This window comes from Rhinopithecus roxellana, chromosome 12, assembly GCF_007565055.1.
Source record: "Rhinopithecus roxellana isolate Shanxi Qingling chromosome 12, ASM756505v1, whole genome shotgun sequence".
Lineage (NCBI taxonomy): Eukaryota > Metazoa > Chordata > Mammalia > Primates > Cercopithecidae > Rhinopithecus > Rhinopithecus roxellana.
This window is the reverse complement of record NC_044560.1, coordinates 102,622,845-102,645,612: the sequence shown is the minus strand read 5'-3', so window position 1 is coordinate 102,645,612 and position 22,768 is coordinate 102,622,845. Positions and strand designations below refer to the sequence as shown.

The 22,768-nt window shown below is 43.9% G+C and overlaps 1 protein-coding gene across 1 annotated transcript in view; it reads left to right on the top strand.

The window, feature by feature from the left end:
* ZNF536 (zinc finger protein 536) overlaps window positions 1-22,004 on the top strand; it is a 275,952-nt gene extending 253,948 nt beyond the window's left edge. Inside the window, exon 5 of the mRNA XM_030941625.1 lies at window positions 19,161-22,004. The gene's annotated coding sequence lies outside the window, so the exon portion shown is untranslated. The remainder of the gene's footprint in view (window positions 1-19,160) is intronic.
* The last annotated feature ends 764 nt before the right edge of the window (window positions 22,005-22,768 follow it).

Here is a 22,768-nt window from a genome sequence, read left to right as displayed (position 1 = left end):
GGTATTATTATTATTGCACCCATTTTACAGATGAGAAAACTGAGACTTAGAAAGGTTAACTGGCTGGCCCAAAAGCACACACAACCCATAAGAGGCAGATGTTTGAGCCCTGGTGTCTGGCTTGAGAATCTACAGTCTTCATCACTGCGCTTGAATAAAGAAAAATGCTGCATGCTAGCAGGACAGTGGTGATTTCTCAAAATCTGCTGTGCTGCCTTCCCTGATCCTTGGGTTGCAGACCCAGCAGACTGTGGGTATGCCATACGCCCTTCTGAAGTTTTTGTGTCAACCAAAGTTAAGTATTAGCTGTTTGGTTCTGTGACTTTGGAAGCATCTCTTGATGTGGGGTGTTGGTTTCTTCCTGTTCACAGAAGATCAATCAAATCCGTTTTTAAAGAGACTTTCAAAATAAACTTTTAATTTTAGTATGGATTTAGATTTATAAAGGTGTTACATAGAGGCCGGCTGCGGTGGCTCATGCCTGTAATCCCAGCACTGTGGGAGGTCGTGGCAGGCAGATCACCTGAGGTCAAGAGTTCAAGACCGAAGATGGCCGAATAGGAACAACTCCAGTCTCCAACTCCCAGCGCGAGCGACACAGAAGACCGGTGATTTCTGCATTTTCAACTGAGGTACTGGGGTCATCTCACTAGGGAGTGCCGGACAATCGGTGCTGGTCAGCTGCTGCAGCCTGACCAGCGAGAGCTGAAGCAGGGCGAGGCATCGCCTCACCTGGAAGCGCAAGGGGGAAGGGGATCCGTTTTCCTAGCCAGGGGAACTGAGACACACAACACCTGGAAAATCGGGTAACTCCCACCCCAATACTGCGCTGTAAGCATACAGGCATTCCAGGAGAATATATCCCACACCTGGCCGGGAGGGTCCCATGCCCACGAAGCCTCCCTCACTGCTAACACAGCAGTCTGCCGCGATCTATCCACAAGGCAGCAGCGAGGCTGGGGGAGGGGCGCCCGCCATTGCTGAGGCTTAAGTAGGTAAACAAAGCCGCTGGGAAGCTCGAACTGGGTGGAGCTCACAGCAGCTCAAGGAAGCCTGCCTGTCTCTGTAGTCTCCACCTCTGGGGACAGCGCACAGCTGAAGACCAACAGGGGAAGTAGCGGGAGCCGGTGCAGACGCGAACGACTCTGTCTGACAGCTTTGGGGAGAGCCGCGGATCTCCCAACGCGGAGGTTGAGATCTGAGAACGGACAGACTGCCTGCTCAGGTGTGTCCCTGACCCCTGAGTAGCCTAGCTGGGAGAAATCCCCCACTAGGGGCAGTCTGACACCCCACACCTCACAGGGTGGAGTACACCCCTGAGAGGACACTTCCAAAGGAAGAATCAGACAGGTACACTCGCTGTTCAGCAATATTCTATCTTCGGCAACCTCTGCTGCTGATACCCAGGCAAACAGGGTCTGGAGTGGACCTCAAGCAATCTCCAACAGACCAACAGACAGTCCTTCTGACTGTCAGAAGGAAAACTATCAAACAGGAAGGACACCTATACCAAAACCCCATCAGTTCGTCACCACCATCAAAGACCAGAGACAGATAAAACCACAAAGATGGGGAAGAAGCAGGGCAGAAAAGCTGGAAATTCAAAAAATAAGAGCGCATCTCCCCCTGCAAAGGAGTGCAGCCCATCACCAGCAACGGATCAAAGCTGGTCAGAGAATGACTTGGACGAGAGGAGAGAAGAAGGCTTCAGTCCATCAAACTTATCAGAGCTAAAGGAGGAATTACGTACCCAGCGCAAAGAAACTAAAAATCTTGAAAAAAGAGTGGAAGAATTGACAGCTAGACTCATTAATGCAGAGAAGATCATAAACGAAATGACAGAGATGAAAACCATGACACGAGAAATACGTGACAAATGCACAAGCTTCAGTAACCGACTCGATCAACTGGAAGAAAGAGTATCAGCGATTGAAGATCAAATGAATGAAATGAAGCGAGAAGAGAAACCAAAAGAAAAAAGAAGAAAAAGAAATGAGCAAAGCCTGCAAGAAGTATGGGATTACGTAAAAAGACCAAATCTACGTCTGATTGGGGTGCCTGAAAGTGAGGGGGAAAATGGAACCAAGTTGGAAAACACTCTTCAGGATATCATCCAGGAGAACTTCCCCAACCTAGTAGGGCAGGCCAACATTCAAATTCAGGAAATACAGAGAACGCCACAAAGATACTCCTCCAGAAGAGCAACTCCAAGACACATAATTGCCAGATTCACCAAAGTTGAAATGAAGGAAAAAATCTTAAGGGCAGCCAGAGAGAAAGGTCGGGTCACCCACAAAGGGAAGCCCATCAGACTAACAGCAGATCTCTCGGCAGAAACTCTACAAGCCAGAAGAGAGTGGGGGCCAATATTCAACGTTCTTCAAGAAAAGAATTTTAAACCCAGAATTTCATATCCAGCCAAACTAAGTTTCATAAGTGAAGGAGAAATAAAATCCTTTACAGATAAGCAAATGCTTAGAGATTTTGTCACCACCAGGCCTGCCTTACAAGAGACCCTGAAGGAAGCCCTAAACATGGAAAGGAACAACCGGTACCAGCCATCGCAAAAACATGGCAAAATGTAAAGACCATCGAGGCTAGGAAGAAACTGCATCAACTAACGAGCAAAATAACCAGTTAATATCATAATGGCAGGATCAAGTTCACACATAACAATATTAACCTTAAATGTAAATGGACTAAATGCTCCAATTAAAAGACACAGACTGGCAAACTGGATAAAGAGTCAAGACCCATCAGTCTGCTGTATTCAGGAGACCCATCTCACATGCAGAGACATACATAGGCTCAAAATAAAGGGATGGAGGAAGATCTACCAAGCAAATGGAGAACAAAAAAAAGCAGGGGTTGCAATCCTAGTCTCTGATAAAACAGACTTTAAACCATCAAAGATCAAAAGAGACAAAGAAGGCCATTACATAATGGTAAAGGGATCAATTCAACAGGAAGAGCTAACTCTCCTAAATATATATGCACCCAATAAAGGAGCACCCAGATTCATAAAGCAAGTCCTTAGAGACTTACAAAGAGACTTAGACTCCCATACAATAATAATGGGAGACTTCAACACTCCGCTGTCAACATTAGACAGATCAACGAGACAGAAAGTTAACAAGGATATCCAGGAATTGAACTCATCTCTGCACCAAGCGGACCTAATAGACATCTATAGAACTCTCCACCCCAAATCAACAGAATATACATTCTTCTCAGCACCACATCGCACTTATTCCAAAATTGACCACATAATTGGAAGTAAAGTACTCCTCAGCAAATGTAAAAGAACAGAAATTATAACAAACTGTCTCTCAGACCACAGTGCAATCAAACTAGAACTCAGGACTAAGAAACTCAATCAAAACCGCTCAACTACATGGAAACTGAACAACCTGCTCCTGAATGACTACTGGGTACATAACGAAATGAAAGCGGAAATAAAGATGTTCTTTGAAACCAATGAGAACAAAGATACAACATACCAGAATCTCTGGGACACATTTAAAGCAGTGTGTAGAGGGAAATTTATAGCACTAAATGCCCACAAGAGAAAACAGGGAAGATCTAAAATGGACACTCTAACATCACAATTAAAAGAACTAGAGAGGCAAGAGCAATCACATTCAAAAGCTAGCAGAAGGCAAGAAATAACTAAGATCAGAGCAGAACTGAAGGAGATAGAGACACAAAAAACCCTCCAAAAAATCAATGAATCCAGGAGTTGGTTTTTTGAAAAGATCAACAAAATTGACAGACCGCTAGCAAGGCTAATAAAGAAAAAAAGAGAGAGGAATCAAATCGATGCAATAAAAAATGATAAAGGGGATATCACCACTGACCCCACAGAAATACAAACTACCATCAGAGAATACTATAAACGCCTCTACGCAAATCAACTAGAAAATCTAGAAGAAATGGATAATTTCCTGGACACTTACACTCTCCCAAGGCTAAACCAGGAAGAAGTTGAATCCCTGAATAGACCAATAGCAGGCTCTGAAATTGAGGCAACAATTAATAGCCTACCCACCAAAAAAAGTCCAGGACCAGATGGATTCACAGCTGAATTCTACCAGAGGTACAAGGAGGAGCTGGTACCATTCCTTCTGAAACTATTCCAATCAATAGAAAAAGAGGGAATCCTCCCTAACTCATTTTATGAGGCCAACATCATCCTGATACCAAAGCCTGGCAGAGACACAACAAAAAAAGAGAATTTTAGACCAATATCCCTGATGAATATTGATGCAAAAATCCTCAATAAAATACTGGCAAACCGGATTCAGCAGCACATCAAAAAGCTTATCCACCATGATCAAGTGGGCTTCATCCCTGGGATGCAAGGCTGGTTCAACATTCGCAAATCAATAAACGTAATCCAGCATATAAACAGAACCAAAGACAAGAACCACATGATCATCTCAATAGATGCAGAAAAGGCTTTTGACAAAATTCAACAGCCCTTCATGCTAAAAACGCTCAATAAATTCGGTATTGATGGAACGTACCTCAAAATAATAAGAGCTATTTATGACAAACCCACAGCTAATATCATACTGAATGGGCAAAAACTGGAAAAATTCCCTTTGAAAACTGGCACAAGACAGGGATGCCCTCTCTCACCACTCCTATTCAACATAGTGTTGGAAGTTCTGGCTAGGGCAATCAGGCAAGAGAAAGAAATCAAGGGTATCCAGTTAGGAAAAGAAGAAGTCAAATTGTCCCTGTTTGCAGATGACATGATTGTATATTTAGAAAACCCCATCGTCTCAGCCCAAAATCTCCTTAAGCTGATAAGCAACTTCAGCAAAGTCTCAGGATACAAAATTAATGTGCAAAAATCACAAGCATTCTTATACACCAGCAACAGACAAGCAGAGAGCCAAATCAGGAATGAACTTCCATTCACAATTGCTTCAAAGAGAATAAAATACCTAGGAATCCAGCTTACAAGGGATGTAAAGGACCTCTTCAAGGAGAACTACAAACCACTGCTCAGTGAAATCAAAGAGGACACAAACAAATGGAAGAACATACCATGCTCATGGATAGGAAGAATCAATATCGTGAAAATGGCCATACTCCCGAAGGTTATTTATAGATTCAATGCCATCCCCATCAAGCTACCAATGAGTTTCTTCACAGAATTGGAAAAAACTGCTTTAAAGTTCATATGGAACCAAAAAAGAGCCCGCATTGCCAAGACAATCCTAAGTCAAAAGGACAAAGCTGGAGGCGTCACACTACCTGACTTCAAACTATACTACAAGGCTACAGTAACCAAAACAGCATGGTACTGGTACCAAAACAGAGATATAGACCAATGGAACAGAACAGAGTCCTCAGAAATAATACCGCACATCTACAGCCATCTGATCTTTGACAAACCTGAGAGAAACAAGAAATGGGGAAAGGATTCCCTATTTAATAAATGGTGCTGGGAAAATTGGCTAGCCATAAGTAGAAAGCTGAAACTGGATCCTTTCCTTACCCCTTATACGAAGATTAATTCAAGATGGATTAGAGACTTAAATGTTAGACCTAATACCATAAAAACCCTAGAAGAAAATCTAGGTAGTACCATTCAGGACATAGGCATGGGCAAGGACTTCATGTCTAAAACACCAAAAGCAACGGCAGCAAAAGCCAAAATTGACAAATGGGATCTAATTAAACTTAAGAGCTTTTGCACAGCAAAAGAAACTACCATCAGAGTGAACAGGCAACCTACAGAATGGGAGAAAATTTTTGCAACCTACTCATCTGACAAAGGGCTAATATCCAGAATCTACAAAGAACTCAAACAAATATACGAGAAAAAAACAAACAACCCCATCAAAAAGTGGGGAAAGGATATGAACAGACATTTCTCAAAAGAAGATATTCATACAGCCAACAGACACATGAAAAAATGCTCATCATCACTCGCCATCAGAGAAATGCAAATCAAAACCACAATGAGATACCATCTCACACCAGTTAGAATGGCAATCATTAAGAAGTCAGGAAACAACAGGTGTTGGAGAGGATGTGGAGAAATAGGAACACTTTTACACTGTTGGTGGGATTGTAAACTAGTTCAACCATTATGGAAAACAGTATGGCAATTCCTCAAGGATCTAGAACTAGATGTACCATATGACCCAGCCATCCCACTACTGGGTATATACCCAAAGGATTATAAATTAGTCTACTACAAAGACACATGTACACGTATGTTTATTGCGGCACTATTCACAATAGCAAAGACTTGGAATCAACCCAAATGTCCATCTGTGACAGACTGGATTAAGAAAATGTGGCACATATACACCATGGAATACTATGCAGCCATAAAAAAGGATGAGTTTGCGTCCTTTGTAGGGACATGGATGCAGCTGGAAACCATCATTCTTAGCAAACTATCACAAGAAGAGAAAACCAAACACCGCATGTTCTCACTCATAGGTGGGAACTGAACAATGAGATCACTTGGACTCGGGAAGGGGAACATCACACACTGGGGTCTATCATGGGGAGGGGGGAGGGGGGAGGAGGGAGGGATTGCATTGGGGAGTTATACATGATATAAATGATGAATTGATGGGTGCTGACGAGTTGATGGGTGCAGCACACCAACATGGCATAAGTATACATATGTAACAAACCTGCACGTTATGCACATGTACCCTAGAACTTAAAGTATAATAAAATAAAAAAAAAAAATAATAAAAAAATAAAAATAAAAATAAAAATAAAAAAAAAAAAAAAAAAAAAAAAAAAAGAGTTCAAGACCAGCCTGGCCAACATGGTGAAACCCCATCTCTACTAAAAATACAAAAATTAGCTGGACCCATTGGCGAGCGCCTGTAGTCCCAGCTATGCAGGAAGCTGAGTCTGGAGAATTGCTTGAACCTGGGAGGTGGAGGCTGCAACGAGCTGAGACCGTGCCACTGTACTCCAGCCTGGGTGACAGAGCAAGACTCACTCTCAAAAAAAAAAAAAAAAAAAAAAAAAAAAAAAAAAAAAAAAAAAAGGTTGCATAGATAATACAGAGAACTCCCATAGATTTCACGGCCATTTTTCACTATTATTAACATCTTACATTGGTAGGGTATGTTTGTCACAATTAATGAAGCAATATTAACACATTATTGTTAAATAAAGTCCATATTGTATTCTTAGTTTTTTAGTTTTTACCCAATATCCTGTTCTGCTCCAGGATACCATATTATGTTAGGTGTCCTGTCTCCTTCCACCTTCCTGGCTGCAACAGTTTCTTACTTTTCTTGTTTCTGTTGATCTTGACAGTTTCCAGAAGTATTTTGCCGAACGTCCCTCAGTTGCAATTTCTTGTGTGTAGACTCGAGTTATGGATTTAGGGAAGGAAGACCACAGAGGTAAATTACCATTCTCATCATATCAAATCAAGGGCACATGCTATCAGCATAACCTTGATCTGCTGGCTGGGGTCATGTTTGTTGGGTTTCTCCACAGAAGTTACTCTCCCATCCCTTTCCATACCATACTCTTTGGAAGGAAGTCACTTGGCACAGTCCACTCTTAAGGAGCAGGGAGATATGCTCCGTCTCCTTGAGCAAGAAATAGCTACAAAATTATTTGGAATGCACAAGGCATTTGTCAATCCTTCTCCCTGTATTTATTGATGCGATCATTTATGCCAGTATGACTTGTGGATATTTATTTTAGACTCTGGGTCATAATCTGATACTACGTTGTTTACTTTGTTACTCAAATGGTTCTAGCTTTGGGTATGGGGGCTCCTTCAGCAAACTGTGTGCTAATCTGACACCCTCCACTCCGCCATCAATATGTGGGATATTTTTTCTTTAGTACTTTCTTACTTTGCAGCACTAAATGCCCCAGGATTATTTTTGTATATTTCCTATCCCAGTCCTAGAATCAGCCATTTCTCCAAGGAGCCCTGGTTCCCTTTTTTGAGAGTGGTATTAGAAACCAATGTCACTGCTTCTAGACCCTCTCAGCTGACAGAATAAGGAAATATAAGCTTGTGTACTAACTCCTGTATATACACACATCTATATTATAAATATGAAGTTAAGCTTGAGTTCACACAGATGTCTTCAATCCGTTACCACATAGATCAAAATGCACTTGTAAAATAAGTACATTTTTTTTGGGTAGCCTTCTAAATTAAAACCCAAATCACAGGAAATTTGAAACCTAAATTTATTTGTACTAAGGATATTCCAAAGTGTTTTAGCATCTTTGATGAGATGGATGAATATTTTTTTAAACTGAAAACATAAATTACGTACCTGATTGGAACCATTCTTGCCTATTTGGAATTAGGAAATTTTTTAAAGTATATGTGCGACTGAGAAAACGGCTCTCTCTGTGGGTCTAGTGATTCTTTATGTACATTTTTACCCTGTCATTGTCCTACTGAGCCGCTGAGCCTCTTGAAGCTGAAGGCAGGATTGCTAGGGTCCTGGGCTGGCATCCTCCCATTTTGCAGCCTCAGGGTCAAAGCAGTAAATATTCAAAGGAAGCAGTAGGTGATGGTGAGGGGCTTCAGGGCCCCCAAGTGAAGACAAGCCCAGCACCCTGCAGTCCTGACCCGCTCATGAACCTGTTGTACCACCATACCCAGTGGATTTCCCCCAGGTGGCGGGGCCCACTCTGGAGAGTTGAATTTCTTTTTCTCTCTTCTCTCTCCTCTTGGACTTCCAATTTCTGTCTACTCTTCGTTTCTTCTTTTTTTTCTCTCTTGCTTCTTTCTCCTCTAGCCTGGTTCATTCTTTCGTTCTCTCCCCCCGAACCTCACCTCTGACTCCCTTACGTTTCTTACTCTGCGTCCTTAGCCCCTTCCTGCTGGCTTCCTAGTGAGGTGCCGTCTGGCATGGGGGCTTGCTTGGATTTCTCTCTCACTCCCCCCGCCTGAGACCCCCCATACCGGCTAACTACTTGTCCCTCTCGCCAACTCCCTCCAAGATCTTTCCCTGCCCTCCCTGCCTCCTCCTCCTTCCTTCCTTCCTTCTTCCTTTCCTTCCTTCCTTCCTTCCTTACCTTCTTTCTTTCTTTCTTTCTTTCTTTCTTTCTTTCTTTCTTTCCTTTCTTTCCTTTCTTTCTTTCTTTCTTTCTCTTTCTCAGGGTCTTGCTCTGTTGCCCAGGCTGCAGTGTACTGGCACTCCAACCGCTCACTGCAATCTCCAACTCCTGGGCTCAAGTGACCCTGCTGCCTCAGACTCCCAAGTAGCTGGGATTACAGATGCGTGCCACCATACCTGGCTCATTTTTAAATTTTTGTAGGGATGAGGGCTTATTATGTTGTCCAAGCTGGTCTCGAATTCCTGGCCTCCAGCAATCCTCCTGCCTTGGCCTCCTAAAATTCTGGACTTTCAGGCCTGAGCCACCTGTGGCCCTGAATTTTTAATGTATCCAATTGACCTATAGGGGGAGCCAGTTTCTTACCTAGCTGCAGGCATTGCCTAAATGTCCCTCTAATTTCAAGGAGTTCAGGGGGCGCTGGTTGTGCAGCTCTGGGAGAAGTGTGTTATAGGGAGCCCCTCTGGGTGCCAGTTGGCGGTGGCTGTTCCCGAACGTTACAGCCCCATGTGTGGGAACTGATGCTGAGGCTGCTTCTCTCCACTTGATCACCTGCTCCCTTCTAGGTGTGGCACTGTCAAACGTGGATGCAGGACGCCCTTCTGCTGTAAATACATTTTGGGATCCCATCCTCTGAAAATGATGTTCCATGCGCTCAATGCCCAGCTTTGATGGGCTTCTGTGCCTGTAAGGGGAGTGACATGTGGTGCATGTGCGATATCACACACACACAGACACAGACACACACACAGACACACACAAACACATACACACAAACACAAACACACACAGACACACACACAAACACACACAAACACAGACACACACACACAGACACACAGACACACACACACACACAAACACACACCAACACACACAGAGACACACACATACACACGGTACACACCCCTTCAGGGGATTCATGGACCACCTCTTGGAGCATCTTTGACTCCTAACCCCTTTTTGTAGAGACTCTTCCAGCAAGCAGGTTGCAGTCCGTGGCAGGAGCAGGTGCAGAGATGAGCATTCTTTTAGAGAAGACATGAAGTTGAATTCCTGATCAGTAAGCAGTAAGCTCCACACGTGTGACTTTGGATGATCATTTAATCTCCCTGGATTGGGGATTTCATGTCTGTAAGGTGGGAAGACATCCCTCTGCCATCTCTCCCTACTGACAGTCGTGAGAACCAACTGAGGCCACTCGTGCTGATGCACTTTGATGAGTGTGTACCAGAACGTGTTCACCAATGGGCCCTATCACCGCCCCAGGACTAAACACCACAGGGTGATCACCTCCCCTCTCCCCACTCTCTTATCCTCTGCCCCACAGGTGGGGAGAAGCCATCAGTTTGGAAAGTCTGGAAGCCCCATAGACGCAGCCCCCTCTCTTCCGCAAAGCCAGCTGCCCACAAGTGTGGAGCTGTAATAAATGGATAGGCCTCCCAAGGGCAGGCATTTTCTACTCCCCCTTAGGTGCAGGGAAAGTGCAGATATTTCCATCCTAGCAAGTAAGAAAAATATCTCGTTTCCCCACTTTTGTTATAAACAATGTACGACTTGCTTTCTCCTTACTCCTCTTGACCCTCCGCACTGTATACATATTTATATATTATTCATAGTGGATTAAAAATGAATGTGCTCTTTACCACGGCTCCACGGCGCAGTGACAATACAAATTAACGTATGATGTACTTACTTTTCACATGGCAGTGATGGGAAATGTTGATGGCCTCAAAGTGAGAGGTAGAGAGAGGGGAGTGAGGTGGGGCGGGCGGTTGGGGGGGCCCCCATCTGGTCACACCATCAGGGCTCCGAGCTCAGGATACACAGGATACAGATAGATGGGGATTGGGAACATTCTGGGAACCGGTGTGGCGGCAGTGCTGGAAAAGTCTTCCCAATTCTCTTCTCCCACGGAATGAGGGCCAAGCTTCCCAGTGGGTCCTGTGTGTCTGGCCCTTGTTCACTCTCCCCACTGAGCTTCCCCTGTACCTCGTTGACCTGCTCCCAGGATGCTGCACTGACCCAGGCTTCCTGCTGCTGTGCCTGGGCTCAGGTATGCCCCTCGGACTGCAGTAGCACTGTCTCTCTTTCCTATCTCCTGGCAATCTATTTCATTCTTCTGTTCCTTTGCTGGAAAAAAAAATGCTTGGCAGAGATCTGTGATGTGCCAAGCACCGTGCTGGGTGGTGAGTAACAATAATCATCAAAAAACCCAAACAACCCCAAAATAAAAGCTCAGTCCTTGCCCCCGTGGAGCAGACAGTCTGCCTGGTGGGGGAGACAGCCATGGTTGTTTTACTCGTTCAGCTCCTGCTAGCAGTCGGGCTGAGGAAGAGGCGTGTGCTGGGATGTGTGTCACAGCCATGATGGCAGGTCTGAGGTCATCCGGGAGGCCCTCCCCAGGCAGAGGCAGCTGCACGGGAGCCTAGAGGATAAGGTTGCAGGAATTGGATGAAGTAGGGGCAGGCAGAGTCCAGATCAAAGAGACGATCAAGGAGGATGGAGCAAAGGTCCTGGGGCAGGAAAGAGCATGACACATTTGGAGAACAGAGAGAAGTCCCCTGTGACCAGAGTACAGCAAGCTATGGGGGCTTTAAGGGAGATGAGGAGCGGGGATGCTCAGAGGCTCAGATTCCTCCTGTCAGGGGTTACAGGAGCTCTCCATCACCTATACCGTATCACAGCCCGCACTGCCTTCCAGTGCTGTTTGGGACCTGGCTCCAGCCAACTTAGCCCTGCCCTCTAAATGGGGAGTTCCTTCTGGCAAGAGGCCTCACCTACATCAAATTCTATCTCATGTCTGCTGAACTTCCTCCCAGTGCAATGCAACTGTTACCAACTTGTTCCTTTGGGCTTTGAAGGTCCTCCGGTTTCCCAGAGCCCCCATTCAAATGCCTATCCCCAAGGAGAGACAGTCCCTTAAGCTTTCATGGTGCTACCTGCAGCAGGAAGCACAGGACAGTAGCACAGGAGACACCTGTTGAGTCGGTACTTTCGATGAAGAACCAGGCAGAGCTTCCCCTGAACCAGCTTAGATCAACAGCATGATGACAACAATGGAAACAGCAGCCATGCCAATGAAAGCAGCCGACATCTTGGGGTTCTTCGTCATTTACCGATGTGTCACATGCCATCATCTGATGCTCACAGTACTCCTGTGATATAGGTGTAAGTATTATTGCATCATTATCAAGGTGTGGAAATGAAAACCTTGAGTTCCAATGGTTGCCTAAGGTCAGAGAGAGAAGAGACTGAAGTTCAGGGTGCTAGTAGCTTAGCAGCCTTACAGAGGAGGGAAGCAATGGTAGGAACCCAAGCTTCTTGGTCCACTGGGGAGAAGGAGGGCTCTGAAAGTAAAGCAAAGGTACCAGAACAAGAGAGCCCTGGGTCTTCTTATTTGACCAAAGGCCATCCTGGAGTGTGGTGCTTCTTAACAGGTTCAACTTGGGAGAGGCCATCGCCTTGATGCTCTCTCCAATGGGGAGCTGGCAGGAGTGGGTGTTCTTATTCTCTTCAGTTCTACGACGATGGAAGCCTGCTTGACCCAAGTCTCTCCTAATACTTATTCTGCATCTTCAACATTGATGGACATTGACATCTTCCTTACACCTCTAGGAATCCCCAAGTCTAGGTCCAGTCAACTAAGATGGCACAGGCAACATGGCTGGCCTTTTGTTCCATTAAAATGAGATAGACAGTCCAGGCACAGTGGTTCACGCCTGTAATCCCAGCACTTTGGGAGACTGAGGTGGGCGGATCACCTGAGGTCAGGAGATCGAGACTAGCCTGACCAACATGGTGAAACCCCATCTCTACTAAAAATACAAAAATTACCCAGGCATGGTAGCAGGCACCTGTAATCCCAGCTACTTGGGAGACTGAGGCAGGAGAATGGCTTAAACCCGGGAGGCGGAGGTTGCAGTGAGCCAAGATCGCGCCATTGCACTCAGCCTGGGCAACAAGAGTGAGAGTTCATCTCAAAAAAAAAAAAAAAAAAAAGGGATAGATGGAGTGTGCAGGCCACTGAGGGGCTGCCCAGTCACCTCCGGGACTGCAGCGGCTTCTCCTATGGGGATGAGATGACCTACCTCCGTCTAGAGAGATCTGACTTCCTCCAAACCCTCAGCCCCTCTGCAGGAATGTCTCGCAGCATTGTTCCATGGGCCCCTCTTGCTGCTGCTGCTGCCTTCAGGAGGGTCTCTGCTGTCAGAAATATGTGAAATCCACAGGGACGTATTCAGCAGAGCTCAGCACTTTTTTTTTTTTTTTTTTTTTTCTGGAGCCCTTGCTTATGTTCTCTGACCCAAAGCCAATAGATCCCAATCTTATTGTCATCAGGGGCTTCACAGGGACAAATGGTGGAGAGACATTTGGAACTTTTTATCCAGATTTACTTGGACTCAGAAATGTGTCATGTCCAACAGTACTGTGCATAGCAACAGCTTTCTGTTTGGGAATAAATGTTCTCATCATCAAAAGATCAGGCTTTCAGTTATATTTGATTCTTGGGAAAATATAATGGCTTCTTCTGGGCCTATCATAGCTTCTCCCAGTCAGCTTCCCCTTTCATTTCTTCATAGAACTTTCTTCCACATCAGTCTCAGGGGAGTCGTTCAGCGAACAACTCAGAAAGATGTGTGTGTGTGTCTATAAACAATATGATGGATATGGAATAAAATGGATTGTAAATTGTGTATAAACCAACACATTGTGTGTGTCTGTGTATGTGTGTGTGAGCTTATAAAAACACATTTTAATCATGGTCTTTGTTTAAAGAATGAGGGGAACTCAGTACTTTATATCAACTGGATATTTGTTTTAAAGCCAAACCTTCTAGGTTCACTGTATCTCAGCTCTCGCATCTGTACAATGGAGCTGATATCATCCCTTGGCAAAACTCCCCAAAGCTCAAATATGAGGATAAACATGCAAAAATGTACGTGAAAAACTGTGGAATACAAGCCTTCAGGGTCTTTCAGTACTACCAGTATTGTCTACAAAGTTTCTACTTACTAGATACATTGCAAGATCATGATTTATTATGATTCTAGCATTGTATAGACTTCTTTCTACAAATGGATACATGCATGGCTTTAGATGGATTTACATACAGATTTCTATCTCACCTAAGTGAAAATGAAACCAATTCAATACTAATGTTTTGACCAGTGAAGTATCCAAATCTTCCAGAATTATTATTATACATTTTGATATTCCCAAGAAACAGAGATTCAAAATATAACTATAGGATAAAATCATGATTAATATTTTAAAATCGATTGGTGGAAAAAATGTACTAAGTGTTTTTATACCAAGTTGGCCAAATCAAAAAGGCTTTCATTGCAAATAAAGGTGATATCTGAGGTTTACATTTTAGTTTGCCAAGAGGCACATTGCATCACGCCTGTGGCAGTATCATTTGTAGGGAGGGCAGCTTCCATGTAACATAGGATTCATATGTGAAATTGTTACTTGGTAATGTAACAATAGAAAATACAATAGACAGTTGACCAGGCGCAGGGGTCACGCCTGTAATCCCAGCACTTTGGGAGGTCAAGGTGGGTGGATCATGAGGTCAGGAGATCGAGATCATCCTGGCTAACACGGTGAAACCCCATCTCTACTAAAAAAAAATACAAAAAATTAGCTGGGCATGGTGGTGGGCGCCTGTAGTCCCAGCTACTTGGGAGGCTGAGGCAGGAGAATGGCAAGAATGCAGGAGGCAGAGCTTGCAGTGAGCGGAGATCGTGCCACTGCACTCCAGCCTGGGCAAAGAGTGAAACTCCGTCTCAAAAAAAAGAAACAAACAAACAAACAAAAACAGAAAGGAAAATACAATTGACAGTTTTGCCGATGAACAAAAACAACTGAAGAATGGAAGAACCAATGTCATCCTGGTAAACTGAGGCAGATTTAGAAACAATACTGAGGTTTGGCTGCTTTGTTTCATAGCTCTGCTGGCCTCTTTGGATCATGGTACCAAGGGTTTTGGTTTTATTTTTTATTTTTACTTATGATTTGGAGTTTTTTACTCCAAAGACTTGTCAAACGATAGTGACATTCTCCATCAATAACTTATTGCCATATAATGAATAAATGAATGACTTAGCCCTAGTTTTATCTGAGCCATGGTAATTAGGACAGTGGCCAGCCTTTGTCCACAAGCTGCCACAGAGCTGCCCTTGGTAGAAACAGAAAAATACAGTCCACTTCAGAGAAGCTTTGGCCAGAGCCTTGAAACATTTCTCAGGTTTCCTGGTGTCTTGCTCCTTCTCTGTGTTGTTTGGGATGACCTTCAGTTGGCTTCTAGGCCTCCAGCTACAAATCGGGCCCGTCTTTTTCTTGCTCGATAGTGTCCATTTCAGAGTAGCTCGAACCCTCTCTCAGTGAGTCCTGGGCATAGCTTCGGGTCCACAGGGATGATAACCTGAAAAATTGGATGGCTGAATCTTGGGGACTAAGCTGCTTGGCCAGGAGGATCTACTTGGAACTCACTGATGCCCAGCTTAGCCCTGTTAGATTCACCATTATGGTAGGGAGAATGGGCGTGGCTTTGCTCATCCCATTGTCTCTGACTGGCATCCTAATTCCATCCTTCAGTCTATGCCCTAACTCCTAGGTCATGAAAAACAGGGACCATTTACGGTTTTTTGTACAATCATAAATTTGCATTAGAAACTCCAGTTGTCCTTCCCCTCCCAACCCAGGGCCTTCCCTAGGTGACTAAGCCCTTATGGTGAAAAGGGGGGCAAGACAGTACATGGGCAGTCACTCAGGGGACTCCTTCTCTTACTTGGCAATCATGATACCGGCCCCTGGTGCTGGCTGTGCTCTTCTTCCTGTGGGCAGCTGTCAGGAAGGGCCAACAGCAAGTCACTGGTCTTGTACTTTATTTTGTTTTTAACTCCAAAGTCTGTAGATTTGCAAATTGGCTTCTTGAAGTGAGAAGGTTGATCAAATTTAGCCTTGTGTCAGGGACAGTAGTAGAAACAGAAGAAGCAGAAGCACTATCCAAAAATGTATAGTTTCTGGCCGGGCATGGTGGCTCACTTCCATAATCCCAGCACTTTGGGAGGCCAAAGTGGGAGGATCACCGGAAGTCAGGAGTTTGAGACCAGCCTGGCCAACATGTAGAAACCCCATCTCTACTAAAAATACAAAAATTAGCTGAGCGTGGTGGTGCATGCCTGTAATCCCAGCTACTCAGGGAGTCTAAGGAGGGAGAATCGCTTGAACCCAGGAGACAGAGGTTGCAGTAAGCTGAGATCATGCGCACTGCACTCCAGCCTGGGCGACAGAGCGAGACTCCATCTGAAAAAAATAAAAAAGAAAATCCAAAAATGTATAATTCCTTAGAAAAAAGGCAAGGCGATACAAGAAGATAATAAATAGTTCATGCCTACCTGCTTTGTGCCAGGTACTGGGCTTGGCATTCATAACACTGAGATGGTGATGGTTCTTGCTCCAGGAATTCACAGCCTTTTGGGAGGACCAGTGCATACATTCGGGCCCATAAAGCAGGCATCCCGCTGATCAGAGCCTGAATAGAGAAGTGGGTTTGAGCCTGCAGAGAATGAAGTGGCATTTCAGAGAGAGGGTAGACAAGCAAGAGTATGGAGACACTGCACAGTGACGTCCATGTGCAGAGACCATGATGATATTTGGTTTGGTGTGGGCAAAAGGGGTTGTGCTGTAGTGTGGAATGGAAGGGTGTTTTAGGATTGAGCCATGAAAGTCCTTATTATTCCTTTGGAGGCTAGTGGCCATCAAAGATCTGGGGCAAAGAAATCACAGGTTGAGCCTCTGCTTTAGGCACTCGCTCTGCTGTCCCTGGGAAGCACAGGCTGGAGATGGGAAACTGGAAGCATGAAGGCCCCTGTGGGCTGCCATGTTCATAGTCTAGACAAGAATTGGTACAGATTGGACCTGGTTCTGAAGTCGGCATTGCAAAGGAAAAGATTCAACAGGTAGAATGGATTAGTCCTGGACACCAGTTGGTCATGAGGGAACAAGGAGGCAGTGAACTCCAGAAACCCAACAAGAAGCAAGAATTTAGAATTTAGCACTGGCTGCAATTCAGTGGGAAAGTGAGCTTCTGCTTCCAACGTTGCGTTGGCTTTCTGTCTCTCAGGAACAAGACCGTTTTGCTAAATAAACACAGGACTGCCATTACTGCTTTAGAAAAAGTGCTGAATATGTGTTTGCTCATTTTCTGGAGCCAATCATGGGGACCTCTGTTTATTTACTTGTTTTTTTTTTTTTTTTTGAGCAAAGAAACCCAGCTCTGGGCCCTGACCTCTCTGGGTGCTGGGTGAAATAGCACATGAGAACTTTCAGGAATGTCTCATCAACAGCTTCCCGGAAGCAGGGGAGATGTCATTGTTTCAGAATAACTTCCCCAGCCGGCTGTTTTACCAGTTCCTCAAGATGGCAGAGTCTGTGCATGGCTGCGGTGCATCAGGGTAGAGATGTCATGCTTGGAGGATTAGGTGAACTTCCACAAGAATCCACCTCCTGTTCCAAATTAAAGTCTTTCTAGGAAGGTTTTATTTCAAGAGTCACTATTCAAAATCTACCTTCTTTAAAACTCATGCTGGCCTTGGTTACCTGTTCATCTTGCTCCTGGTCCCGACAAATTCCGCTGTTGCCCCTGAGACCCTCAGACTCTACAAATTCCCCCAGCTCAGCCCTTCCAACTCTGCCTAAGAGCAAGAACTGGGTGGCACCCCTCACCTACCCCACCCCCAAACACACGCTCCCTTGCCATTCTTGGTTTGCTCAACAATGAAGAGTCAATGGGAGGATAAGAACGTGAACTGGCTTTGCCCTAAGGCCTGAGTCAGACTCCCAGATGGAAGGATTTATGGTCTTTGCACAGAACTGGGATCAGCAAAGGGTAACTCGTGAGCCAAATCTAACTATTGTCTGGTTTTTTGTTTGTTTGTTCGTTCTTTGTGTTTGTGACAGGGTCTTGCTTGTTGTCCAGGCTGTAGTGCACTGGCACCATCACAGCTTACTGCCACCTCAAACACCCGGGCTCGAGTGATCCTTCCACCTAAGCCTCCTGAATAACTGGGACTACAGGCATGTCCCTGGCTAATTTTCAAATTTTTTTTGTACAGTCTCACCATGTTGCCCAGGCTGATCTCAAACTCCTGGGCTCAAACAACTGACTTGCCTCAGCCTCCCAAAGTGTTGGGATTCCAAGTGTGAGCCACCGTGCCCAGCAATTGTTTGTTTTTATACAGCCTGTGAGCTAGGAATGGTTTTTCCATGTTCTCAATGTTTGGGGAAAAACCTCAAATGAGAATAATAGTTGTTCATCCCACATGAAATTTATATAAAATTTAAATTTTACTGTCCATAAATAAAGTTTTCAATTTCATCAATAAAAAGCTGAGGAATATTTGTTTCCTGTCTTGTTCTACAAATACCCACATGATATCTTGGATTTCGCCTCTTTGCCTGCAAATCTGGGACTATTTACTATTTAACCCTTTATAGAAAAAAAATTCAGGTATAGGGAGATTTATCTTCAATTACCTAGAAAGTCTGGGTTCAAAACTCTAGCAAGAGCCTGGTGTGGTGGCTTGCACCTGTAATCTCAGCTACTTACGTGGTCAAAAAGGGAGGATCCCTTGAAGAAGGAGCTTGAGACCAGCCTAGGCAACATAGCGAGATCCTGTCTCTAAAACAAACAAACAACATTGCTGGGCATTGTGGTGTACCTGTAATCCCAGCTACTCTGGAGGCTAAGGCGGGAGGATGGCTTGAGCCCAGGAGTGTGAGGCTACAGTGAGATGTAATTGCACCACTGCACTCCCAGCCTGAGATGAGGAACAAGACTTTGTCTCTAACAACAACAACAAAAATATTCAGGGATGGGAAGATCTTCTAAATCTTAGCTTATGTGCTTGATGTATCAGCTGCTTTTCTAACCCTTGCTAGTCGATTTTTACAAAGTAATAATAATATTGATCATACTGGTGATTGCGATTATGATCCTTTGAGCCCTGGGGGCCAGGAAGGTGTGAGCAGCAGTGCTGACCAGCCACTCTTTCTGCCCACAGGTCACAGGCCTTTCCAGTGCCGCTACTGTCCCTACAGTGCCTCTCAGAAGGGGAACCTGAAGACCCATGTCCTCTGCGTCCATCGCATGCCTTTTGACAACAGCCAGTATCCCGACCGCAGGTTCAAGCGCTCCAGGGTCGACTCGGAGGCTTCTGGGAATTTCGAGGAGCCTACAGCTGTCAAGGCAGGGAGCTCTGCAGACCTCACGGAAGAGGGTGGCAAGGGCCAGGAGGAGACCAACTGAGCAGACCAACCTGTATATTGCAATAGTATTTTACACAGTTTTAACATTATGCATCTGGTAAAAGTTTGCTAACTGCATTCCAAGGGGAAAAAATCATGTACACCCCCCCTAATAGTGTATAGAACATTTAAAAAATTTTAAAAGATATCTATATATATATAAAAAAAAAATTCCCCAGCCCTTGAAAATGGCTGCTAAACTGTTACCCGGCAACAAGTACTTCCAAAACAATGCAGGTGGGAGAAAAGCGATTTCAAAAATTCTTGGTGCCCTCTGAGCTGAAGAGAGCTGGGGGCCCATCCAACTCGAAAGTCATCTTTGTCCAAAAATAATGCTCTTAACCGAAAAACGATACCATCTAAATGATTTAGTGTTGGTTGAAGATAGAGGGGCTGTGTTTTCGTTGTTGAAAACACCTCTATAATCTGACACCAGCTGCTGTCATTTGCCTAGAACCCTAATGAGATGTGTCGGGAGGCAGCTGCGGTGCCAGTCAGACTGGAGCGGTCACTGCAGAGAAAATCAATTCACGTGGTGTTGTAACTGCACTCATGGAGAAACCTTAGACGGCCCGCAGCCAGCGCCAGGGCTGACCGGCACTGCAGAGGATTGAAATCTTAAATGTGCATTTTTACAAAATACACAGCCAAATGAAATCAATGATCAGGAAGTGTCTGCAGACAAATGTCCATTGCAGGTTTGATGAGTAATTCCTTTTTTTAGATCAAATTGCAGTATTGAGGGAAACGTTTTGTTCTTGGTGGTCTCTCTTTTTTAAAAAAAATTTTTGGATGAAGAAGGAAGTTGCTATTTAAAAAAATGTAGGGTAATTATATAAAATGTTGTTAGAAAAACTAGCTAACCCCATCCATAGAAGATGCTGGTGAGCAATTAAAATTTAGGTAATAATAGAAAGTTTTTTTATTATGATTTTTAAAATTTTACTTGAATGAAGGCTGCTCCAGTCCTTATTATCAGATTTTTTTTCATGTGTTGGTTTTTATAAGTGTCACAGACATGAAGCAAGATTTTCTTCTCCGGCAAGCTCTTATGAAATAGCTTGTATTAAAATATGAATCTAAACATCCTGCTCTCTATCTCTAATGACGAAAACTGTTTGAGTTAAAATAGTCTGTTTTTGTAAAACAAATGTGTTCTATATTTTTGTAGATTTTAGATTTTCTACTGATTGGATACTCCAAATTTATCAAGTTCTGCACCACACAGAAGGAGATTTTGAGTGTCAATAATGAAACACTTAACTCATTAAAAAATGATTTAAGAAGACTAGTTAAAGGTTTATTCTTGAATCTGCTAGCACGGTGTAAAGTTGAGCCTTTTAACATACTTCCTTTGAGTGACATGAATTTGGTGCTGTTGCTTGTGGTGGTAGAGAAGTATGAAAGTATTAACTTCTAAAACAAAATCATTCAGACTTAAAAAAAAAAAAAGTCAATATTTCCTTGCAGGCTGGGAGCACAGATTAAACCCCAGGGCCTTAAAAACTTCAGCTCTGCCTACAGCAGTTTACAAAAATACTAAACTGCAATCAATGTAAATAAAATTCTTAGTGCTATCCTGAGACCAGAAAGAATCTCAGGCTAATAAGGAATCCGGTTTGCATATGCTGTCAAAAGGGTGTCATCTAACCGAGGTTTCAGTGTAAATGAGGTCGCTGTGCAACTTGGACCCATCTGGCATAGAGCAAGCTGCTTTCTTGTTTTTCTAGTATAGTTCTCACTGCCTTACTTAAATCGAGTTGATAAACTTAATGCAACTGTTTCTATGATCCTAGAGAAAGGACTGAAATGTTATTGAAAACTTTCCGACTGTAGTAAGCTTTAGGATTTTAACTGCACTACTGTGTTTGGTGACTGTGCCAGTCCCTTGCTTTCTGTGTTTGCTCTGCCTTTGGTATCTTAGCAAAGAAAAAGAAAAAAAGAAAAAAAAAAAAAAGATGAAAAAAAAAAAAAAGAAAAAGAAAAAAAGAGGAAAAAAAAAGTGGGGGAAAAATAAGAGCCACATTCCATTTCTAGCACTTTGGGAGCTCTTTCAGTATTTTTTTGTGTCTTTTCAGCATCCTCAGATGCGACAGGCAATAATTCTGTTTGTGACACTGGGAACATCCCCTCTTCTTTGTGGCGTGTGTGTTGATTCCATTTTGTCCAGTGCTACTGTCCTTCCCCCTCTGACACAGGCCTTCTTTCCAGAACATTTGTAACTTGTAATACAAACAAGTGACAGCCACAGTGATGCAGCGTCAGTTTCTGAATGTCATCAGGTTCTCATATCTAAACATGTCAAGTTTTTTCCCTGTAACTTCTGTAGTCTGTGATGCTGGTCATAATACTGTCTACATTCCTACGCAAAGAAAAAAAATCTATCTTGGAGGAAATCTGAGATCAATAGGAGTAGAGGATTTTGTTGCTATGCTTGTAACAAGTAGAAAACTTTGTATTTAAAGTTTATTCTTGGTCATTATTTATTATTATAATACATCAGTTGACAGAACTTTATTCTGGTATAGAAAGTATTAAAAGTTGTTTTTTCAGCAATGACTGTTTTCTTTCTGCTGTTAGAATAAAATGTCTTTGAAGCAGCCCAGTTTTATCCAGTGTTTTACGCAATAAAACCTCTACCTCTGGGAAAAAAAATCACATCTTTTCCTACTCGCTTATATTTACTAGGAGGAGTAAAACATATTTTTGCAGGTTTGTCAGACTTTGGCAAGACGTTGTCAAACTCCATGTATAAAAAACCCTGTACTGGGCAGGGTGCGGTGGCTCACACCTGTAATTCCAGTCCTTTGGGAAGCGGATCATCTGAAGTCAGCAGTTCAAGACCAGCCTGGCCAATATGGCAAAACCCCATCTCTACTAAAAAACACAAAATTGGCATAGTACAAGCCTGTAATCCCAGCACTTTGGGAGGCTGAGGCGGGGAGATCACCCGAGGTCAGGAGTTCAAGACCATCCTGGCCAACATGATGAAACCCTGTCTCTACTAAAAATACAAAAATTAGCTGGGCATGGTGGTGCGTGCCTGTAGTCCCAACTACTTGGGAGGCTGAGGCAGGAGAATCGCTCAAACCTGGGAGGAGGAGGTTGCAGTGAGCCGAGATGGCACCATTGCACTCCAGCCTGGGTGACAGAGGGAGACTCGTTCTCGCACAAAACAAAACAAAAAGCCCAGTAGGGTCCTGCAGTACTAATGGTCCTCTGAGTCCTGCGCTTTTTCAAGCTGAGTCAATCTCTGTGCTGCATACGTAGTGTGTGAGTGGGGATGTGTGTGCGTGTGTGTGCACATGCATGTGTGAACTATGCTTCTTTAAATGTTTGCAGACATGCGGTTCAGTAAGGTAAA